Source organism: Adiantum capillus-veneris, chromosome 7 (genome assembly GCF_014529385.1).
Source record: "Adiantum capillus-veneris isolate H3 chromosome 7, ASM1452938v2, whole genome shotgun sequence".
Classification (NCBI taxonomy): Eukaryota; Viridiplantae; Streptophyta; class Polypodiopsida; order Polypodiales; family Pteridaceae; genus Adiantum; species Adiantum capillus-veneris.
The window spans coordinates 93,150,119-93,159,368 of record NC_140937.1 but is presented as its reverse complement, the minus strand read 5'-3'; positions in this window follow the sequence as shown (position 1 = coordinate 93,159,368).

Genomic DNA, 9,250 nt, shown 5'->3' with positions numbered 1-9,250 from the left:
ACCAAGTGACATGCATCCCATCTTCCAAACCATTTCTTGATGTCAAGCATCCACCCCGAATTTAGTATTTTGCTCTTGCATGTCTTTTGGACCTTTTGACTTGCTTCATATGAGATTCTAGGAAGTCGATACAAAGGGCTATGTTGTGTCTTAAGCATGTACTCCACAACCCTTTGCATGCCCAAGACCTCAATGGGAAGCGATCTAAAGTCAAGAAGTAAGAGCATGTAGGGTGTTTGTGTCTTGACTTGGAGAAAGTTGGTGAGAAAACACTTTTGGAGAGTCTCAAACTCTTTCAATTAGACTTTCCGATGCTACCACCCCACACCTCCACTCCATAAAGAAGCACCAGTGTCACCAATGTGTCAAAGAGGTACCTTTTGAGAGCCCAACACTTGATCTCTCTAGCATTGCGCATGTTCTCAAATGCATAATAAGCCCACTTTCCGGCTTCCAAGCAATTCTTCCATCTATGATTGGATGGAACCTCAAGGCCAAGGTACTTGAAACTATCTACGACTTCAAGTTGCTCATTGTTGTATACAATGCATGGATTTTCATCATTGAGGGTCTTTACAAGCATAACCTTGGTTTTGGATCCATTCACGATGAGCCCGCTATGTAGGCAAAAGCGTTCCAAGACACTCATAAGCTTTTGTGCATCTTCTAAGGTATGTGCCAAGAGCACTGCACCATCGGCATAAAGCAAAAGCATGATCACCACATTTCCAACCTTAACCTCTTCTATGCCTTCTTGTTGCATAAAATCAAGAACCATGCATTCCAATTCATCAATGAGTAGCCCAAAGAGGGTTGGGGAAAGTGGGCATCCTTGTTTCACGCCAATGGTGCTTGCAAAAAATTCTGAAATTCCATCTCCCATATGTAGTCGACATATCTCTTTTTGGTAGATGCAAAAGACTGCATGCATAAATTCTCTCGGCACTTGAAGTCTTTGCATACGTCTCCAAAGATTTCCTCGTGGTGCCATGTCAAAAGCTTTCTTGAAATCCATGAAGCAACAATACAACTTATTTCCTTTCGATCGAGACGCTTCCATAAGAATTTGAAGAGTGACAAGGTGATCAATAGTGGTATGATGCTTTCAAAAACCTGCTTGGCCTAGAGCAAGTTTGCCGTTCTTTCAACCCATTCACTTATCTTCATCTCCATGATATATCCAAATAACTTTTCCATGAAAGAATCAACCATTATAGTGCGATAGTTGTTCACATTATTTACATCTCTTCCTTTGTGTAAAGGTTTGATCCAATTTTCACTCCAATCAGGAGGCATGCCATGCTGAAGTGCAAGGTTAAACATATCACATATCCAATATCGTGTTTTCTTGCTTGTCCATTTAATCATTTCAGCCTTGACACCTTGAAGGTCTTCTACATGTAAAGTCATTGGTGCCTTGCCATAAAGATACACCATTTGCAATGAGCATTCCGGTACTATCGCACATATGTAGAAGTGACTTTCCATCGTGATCCAATTCTTTTGCATCATTAGAACTTCGATTATACATGTATAAGTCATCCTTCTTCTTGAGACATGCGGCATGTCAACTTGTTGTGTGTCGTGTTGTAACCTATTTGTGCAAGCATTCATGTCTCCAAAGACAATGACTGCACCTTGGTCCTTGTAATGAGAAATGTCTTGACTTCACCTTGGTCCTTGTGATGAGAAATGTCTTCCTCTAGTTCAACAAAGGGTTGATCTCTATCCATATCCAAGCGAGCATAAAAGTTGGAGTCATAGTAAGGAATGTAGCAACCAACCACAAACATGACTTGACCATTGGGTGAGCTGATTTTCAGCCATAAGTAGCGTTTATACTTATCTTCTTTGACAATGTAAACATCCTTCAAACCCTTTTTGATCATATATGCTACGCCTCCTTGACCTCTACGCTGCTTTGCACTTTTGGTCCACATCAAAGAATGCACATCATATTTGTTCAAATCCAAGAATTTGTTGCGCATCATGCTCCCATGTTTCGATAGAAAGTATCACATTGAAGTCATTGGTAAGCTCATCAATGCCAATTCCCACATTCCATGGATAGCCGTTACAATTCCAAAATCTTATTTGCAAGCGTGAGTTGGTCTCATAGATCATGTGTCCCTATTTGTCGCGTGGACTTGGGATAACATTTTGACCTTCTTCTTTCTTTCCTCATATGCTTTGCGACGTACATTTGGTTGCATAAGAGTGCAATCCTCATATACATTACAACCCGTTCCTTTGAGGTAGATCCAACTATTGTCAAGGATGATCTTTCTCTTTACCTCATCAGCCATGATACATACAATAGATCTTTCTCCCAAGCGAGGGAGTCCTTGTTTTCCAACTCAATGTGCACCATAAGCCATGATTCTAGACATGCCAAAGTGTGTAGCAAAAAACTCTTCAATAGCAACCGCAAGAGATTGGTGTGGTTCCATGCTTTCATCCTTGATTCCACGAATGATGATGTTCTTTGAGCGTTTTTGTCATTCTTGCAATTCTTGAGTGTCCACATTCTCTACATTCTTTGCTTGGACAACGGCTTGCATGATAGGAGATGTAGAAACCACATTATCCTTACATATATCAGCCCATGATTTGGATACATTTCTCATCTCACATACATCATGTTGTATTGTATCTATCATTTCCTCTTTCAATACATGATCACTCACAACTTTGCTCAAGCGCTCTTTCAATACATTCATGTCCACAAGAGAGCGCTTACATTCTTGAACTTCATTCTCAAGATGCACCAAACGTGTTGTTTGCATTTCAAGAACCTTCTTGAGGTGCTCATTCTCCACAACAAAAACTCTTAAAGTACCATTCTCCATTGCAAGTACGCGCAACTCTTTACCTTGCTTGTTGACGGTTTCTTGTAATGAGATCTGTTGGGGTATAGGCGTCTGTGCCTTGCCCGGCCGCCCAGAGTCTGGGCGCCCACTGACTTGTATACCTTATACATAGCATAAGTGTATAGGGGGCTGCTCACTCTTTGAGTCTCCCCATCCATATCTGTGTGTCATGTGTCTCCTTCTCTCTCTCACTCTCCGTCTGTGGTGCTCCCCGATCCCCTTCAATTGGTATCAGGGGAGTTTAGTCCCACTTCTGTTGTTGGGGTATAGGCGTCCGTGCCTTGCCCGGCCGCCCAGAGTCTGGGCGCCCACTGACTTGTATACCTTATACATAGCATAAGTGTATAGGGGACTGCTCACTCTTTGAGTCTCCCCACCCATATCTGTGTGTCGTGTGTCTCCTTCTCTCTCTCACTCTCCGTCTGTGGTGCTCCCCGATCCCCTTCAATTGGTATCAGAGCGTAGGTGCGGAGGAAGCGCGTGTGTGCACAGTCACGACAACAGCGGAGAGCCAGTTTCATTCCCGAAATCGCGTCCGCACGCGAGTGCACTTTCAAGAGTGCAAACAGGGTTTCGACTTCGGCATCGGCAAATTCAGCTTTTCGAGAGCGTTTCCACCAAGTGTTCTGGCGTTTTACCCCCCTTTTGAAGCCATTCGAGCCATCAAAAACTTCATTCGAGCTACGGTTGAGGAGCTGCATTTTCAGCCCTCTTTTGGCAGTTTATGCTACGTTTTTCGGTCGAAACGGAGGTTTTTTGGCATAGCTTTCACACCCGGACTCGGATACATGTGATCCATGAGTTTACCTTGGGGTTTTGGCACGCTCCGGACGCGCTCGTCATATCAGAATTTTAAAATTTTGAACGCTGAATTTTTTGCAGCAGCAGTTGTTTATTGTGTGTCGAGGATTCCACACATGGTTTGCTCTCAGATGTGAGAGTGATATTTGCTGCAAGTTTCCTCGCAAGTGGGAGGATACAATGTATGCCTTATGTGGTTTGATGCTCAGAGAGACTAATGTGATTTCATTTTGAGCTCGGCAATGTATGACTTGAGCATGTTTTTTGGCAGTCACAGGTAGAGCAGATATTTGTGTACTAGATTTGCAGGTGTTTGCAATGATGTATGCAAAGTGTGGAGATTGGTGCATGCATTTGGAGTGCGGTTTGATGCGCTTTGGTTGCTCATGATTTTGAGTGTGCAGTCAGTTTGGTTACTGGTTTTGTGGCCGTTTTACTGACGAAACTCTGGCGAAATTTTCCCAGGAGTTTTATGCGTATCATTTATGCGATCTAGGTAGAGATTGCGGGTTGCACTCAGCATTTGCGTGCGGTGTTCTTTGCAGGTGGGAGATTTGTGTGTGTGTATGCATTGATACCGCACAGTGTGAGCTTGGTGATTAGCTCACGGTTTGACAGGCGTACAGTTATCTTGGCACACTCACAGGAGTGAGTATTGTGATGTATGCTTGTGTGGCTACGAGCTAGGTAGCCGGATTCGAGCACTAATGGCTCGAGGTTTTTCAGTAGGATTCAGATACAGGTTTACAAGTTTACAGGCAGGTTTGAGGGCTTATTTGGGCGCTGAATTTTCAGCCATTGTTTCCTCTTTGCAGGTGTCCATGTATGGCTCAGTTGCAGGCTGATCTGGGACACGTTTGTGATTTGTTTATGCAACTGTTTAAGAGCTGAATTTTGGGGCTGTTTTGGGGCTGATTTGCAGCCATATCTTACAGCCATATTTGCAGACTTTTGTTGATGCAATTCGAGCCAGTTTAGGGCTGATTTGGTTGACATTTGCTACTCATTGTTGGTTGCTCTTTTGCGAGCATTATGGCTGATTTTTCATTTGACTTCCAGCGTTATGGTCTGACACAGTTTGATGGTGCATATTTTGTTGCTTGGAAGGAGCATATGCTTGTTGCATTGGCGGATTTGGGGCAGGATAAACCCTTGTGTGGTTTATCGGCGAACCCCAAGTCTATGCGTGATGATGATTGGCAGGATCTTGATGAGTTAGCAATGTCTACGATTCGTTTGCATCTGGTTGAGTCTGTTGACTGGCAGGTCTCGAGGGAGACTACAACTCATGCTTTATGGCAGAGTTTACATGCTATGTACGCGACATCCATGTCTACAGGGAAGTCTAGTCCCACTTCTATGTCCATGGGAGAGATTGATCTCACACGCAAGTCTCGACGGCATAGAGACTTGACATGTTGGCATTGTGGACATAGAGGGCACATTAGGCGTCGATGTTTCAGGCGTTTGAGACAACGGAGGCGACAGATGCATGATGCAAATTTGGGCATGACAGATGCTAGTGAGATCAGTACGGTGGTTACTAAGTATGCTTGTGACGGCGATGTCACATTTACATCTAGCTTGTCTTCAAACAATCTTATGTCTACGGATTGCATATCGGATTGCACATTGGTTACTAGATTCAGATGCTACTTTCCATGTCACGTCGCATCGTGAGTGGTTTAGCACGTTTTCTAGTGGGAGACTTGGTTGTGTGCACATGGCTGATGGTGCTGTGTATGACATTGAGGGTACAGGAGACGTATGTTTGTCCTTGCCCAGTGGTATGAGATTTACCCTGCGTCATGTGCGTTATGTGCCAGATCTGAGACGGGATTTGATCTCAGTCAGACAGTACGGGATAGTGGATGTCAGATTTCACTACGAGAGCGAGATTTTGTGATGCATTTGGGTTCGCTAGTGATTGCGAGAGGTGCCAAGAGTGGTACAGGTTACCCATTGCATGTGGATCACGGGAGAGACAGTGTTGTCTCTGTGATCACGCAACCAGGTAGAGAGCGAGAGAGCAGGCGAGTCTCTTTTGCTTGTGGGTTGCAAGGTGCTTTGCATGGAGTGCAGAGTAGTGAGCTCGTTGTGCACACAGTTGGGGCATGACTTGAGCAGTCACACAGAGAGGTGACAGAGTCAGACATGCATGCTTTGCTAGTGACTGAGCTAAGCAGAGAGTCAGTTGTGCGAGATACTTCTATGCAGGATAGACAGGTAGAGCGGTCTTGCTCTAGTGAGTCACGACAGGAGGACGTTGTGCAAGAGTCTATGCATACGGAGTTAGAGCATGAGAGCTCTCGTGAGTCACAGCAAATTGAGTGGTCATGTTTGCAGTGGATGATTGCAGAGGAGGTTGAGATGTCAGCGATTATGCAGTCATTCCTTTCTATGCTCGACAGTGAGCATGGGGATATAGTTGTGCAGGATATGTCTTCCAGCAGACACCTAGAGCAGCTGGTTTGCTTTGAGGTTGCACGACAAGTTGATGCGTCTTTTGTGGACAGTCAGGAGATGCATGTGGCTGACACGCCTTGTCAGTCAGAGATGCCTATTGCCAGGGATATATATGTTGATGCATGCTCCGTAGAGCTAGCAGGGCCCGCTAGCATTGCATCGGCATTCGGTGGTCTCATGTATGAGATGTTGATCTTGAGACCGGATATCGCAGCTGCAGTGGGAGCATTTGCAGTTGGGGTTGTCAGTCGTTTGTTGATTGATGATGGCATAGTGCACGAGGGAGATATGCAGGTATTGCGTACATACTTGCAGTACGTGTGCGGTACGTCTGGTGGTGTATGGACTTACACGGGAGCAGGACAGCCGGATGCACACGATCACAGCCAGCCAGTGGGCATCGGTTGAGAGCGGTTTTCTCTCACCTTTTGTAGTCTTTAGACTAGGTTCCCTTGCTTAAAGGCACAGTCGCCTTTAAGTGGGAGGTTGTTGGGGTATAGGCGTCTGTGCCTTGCCCGGCCGCCCAAAGTCTGGGCGCCCACTGACTTGTATACCTTATACATAGCATAAGTGTATAGGGGACTGCTCACTCTTTGAGTCTCCCCACCCATATCTGTGTGTCGTGTGTCTCCTCTCTCTCACTCTCCGTCTGTGGTGCTCCTCGATCTCCTTCAAGATCAAGTAAGCCATGATCATTGCTTCCGTTGCTGTAGATGATGTGGTTGGATTAGCATCCAAATTCCTTGGAGATTTTGCATCATTCTCCATGGCGAGTGTGGATTTTCCACCCTTGCGAGTTTTGTCCGACATTGCCTTCAAATCGGCAACAAAAACGCAAAGTTTTGACAGTTTTTTCAGTTCTGAGATGCTGTTACAGCAAAGCCTTCCATTACTCAAATTTTTTTTGTCTTTGCATCAATGTGTAGAGGGATTCGTGCTCTTAGATTGAGACTATAGATCACCTAAATCGGAGTTCAAATGAAGAAGTTATGATCAAAAGAGTGAATTGTTGTCTACTAGGTTAAAAAACGGGTGAGAGAGAGAGAGAGAGAGAGAGAGAGAGGGGGGGGGGGAGAGAGAGGGGGAAAGGATCAGAGCTAGGGAAGAAGGAGGAGCGGATGTAGAGCAAGAGGTGGGGGCTAGAGAGAGGAAAGAGGTGGGCTGGAGAGAGAGAGAGAGAGAGAGAGAGAGAGAGAGAGAGAGAGAGAGAGAGAGAGAGAGAGAGAGAACAGGGGACAAGAGAGGGAATGGGTTGGAGGGATCATGAGAGGGAGAGAAGAGAAGCGGTGAGAGGGCCTGATTTTTTAAAAAAAAACAAAGGCACTAGCAAAATCACTAATATTTTAGGGTTTTTTAGAGAGACAGAGAGAAAGAGAGGAGAATTTTAATGTTATAGAAAAGTAGAGAGAGAGAGAGAGAGAGAGAGAGAGAGATAGTGAGAGAGGAGGTCCTTGGCTACTCCACTAGAGGGAGGGCGGCAATGGGCGGTGGTGGTAGGAGTAGGAGCGGCACATGGTGGTAGTAAGTTAGCACCACTAACCACCAGTGTTGGGCTAGGGTGGTGGGTGGTGATGGTTGCTAAGGGGCGGCAATGGGAGGTGGTGGTGGTGGTGGATGAAAAAAAAAAGCTCACTTCGTTGAGCTCGCTCCTTAACTGTCGTCGATGATTTGTGTGTATATTCTATGTTGTGCAAAGACCATATAGGACATCTAAAAAATGTATTCGAGAAATGTTGTACATATCAAGTTTGCCTTAACCTGAAGAAGTGTATTTTCATGGGTAGGCAAGGCAAGATCTTAGGACATATTGTATGAGTGAATGGATATGGATAAAATCAAGATGATTGTGGAAATACCACATCCAAAATCAATTGGAGAAATTCAATCGTTTATGGGACAATGTGGATATTACAAAGGTTTATTTATATGTATGATGTAATTTCCAAACCTCTTTATAGCTTGATAGTGCAAAAGACTGTGAGAAATCATTTCAAAAATTGAACCAGGCATTGGCAACTAACCTCAAGGCACTAGAATGGAATAAGATTTTTCATGTGCATACTGATGCCTTTGATTTTTCCATTGGATGTACATTGGTACAACCTAAAGAAGGCAATATGGATTTCCCAATTTGCTATGCCAATCACCAATTGAATAATGCCGAAAAAAATTACACAACCACTAAGAGGGAAGGATTGGGAATGGTCTATATAGTGAAGAAATTCAGGCATTACCTGCTTACAAACCAATTCATTTCCTTTGTTGATCATCAAGCACTGTTGTATCTTGCTAACAAGCCATGCAACATAGGCAAAATTGTAATGTGGTTCATCATCTAACTGGAATTTGATTTCACAGTTGTGGTAAAGAAGGGTACTACCCATCAAAGTGTTGATCACCTTTCTAGACTTGTACACGGTGAGAATCCTAAGGGAATTGAAGATGATTTTCTATATCCATATCTCTTTAACATTGAGGTGGTACCTAGATGGAGCAAGAGCATAATATTGATTTTAACAATAGGACAGTTGATGATAGATCAAGAGAAAGTGGCTGACAAAAAGCTGGTTGAGCAAAGTATTCCTTTTCAAATGCTTAGTGGGAGATTGTATCACAGAGGTTCCAGTGGCATATTAAGGTTATGTATTGAAGCCTCTCATATCCCTTTATACTTGAGGGAATCACATGCCATTATGGGTTGCGTAAACCATGGGAACATCAAGTCAAAACTTAATTTGGCATTAGACCCATCAGAATTTGATGAAAATGAGAGTTTTCTGGCCTAGCATGAAGCTTGATACCCCCATGTATATTAAAAATTGCAGTTCATGTTTAACTAGACTCCTTGTAGAACATGCTTCATTGTTTCAAGTGACCATAGTACCTCAATGGAGCAGGTATATTGTGAATTGTTTGAACTACGTTTCCTTTTCATCAAACATGTCAAAAATAAGAATAAAAGAGATCCAAACAGGAGCAAAATCATATGGGTTGAGTAGCAATCAACTATACAAGCATTGTAAAGATAATCATCTTAGACTTTGTGCATCTGAATGTGAATACTTATCTATTTTCCAAGAAGCACATTCAAGGCAAGCAAGAGGTCATTTTTC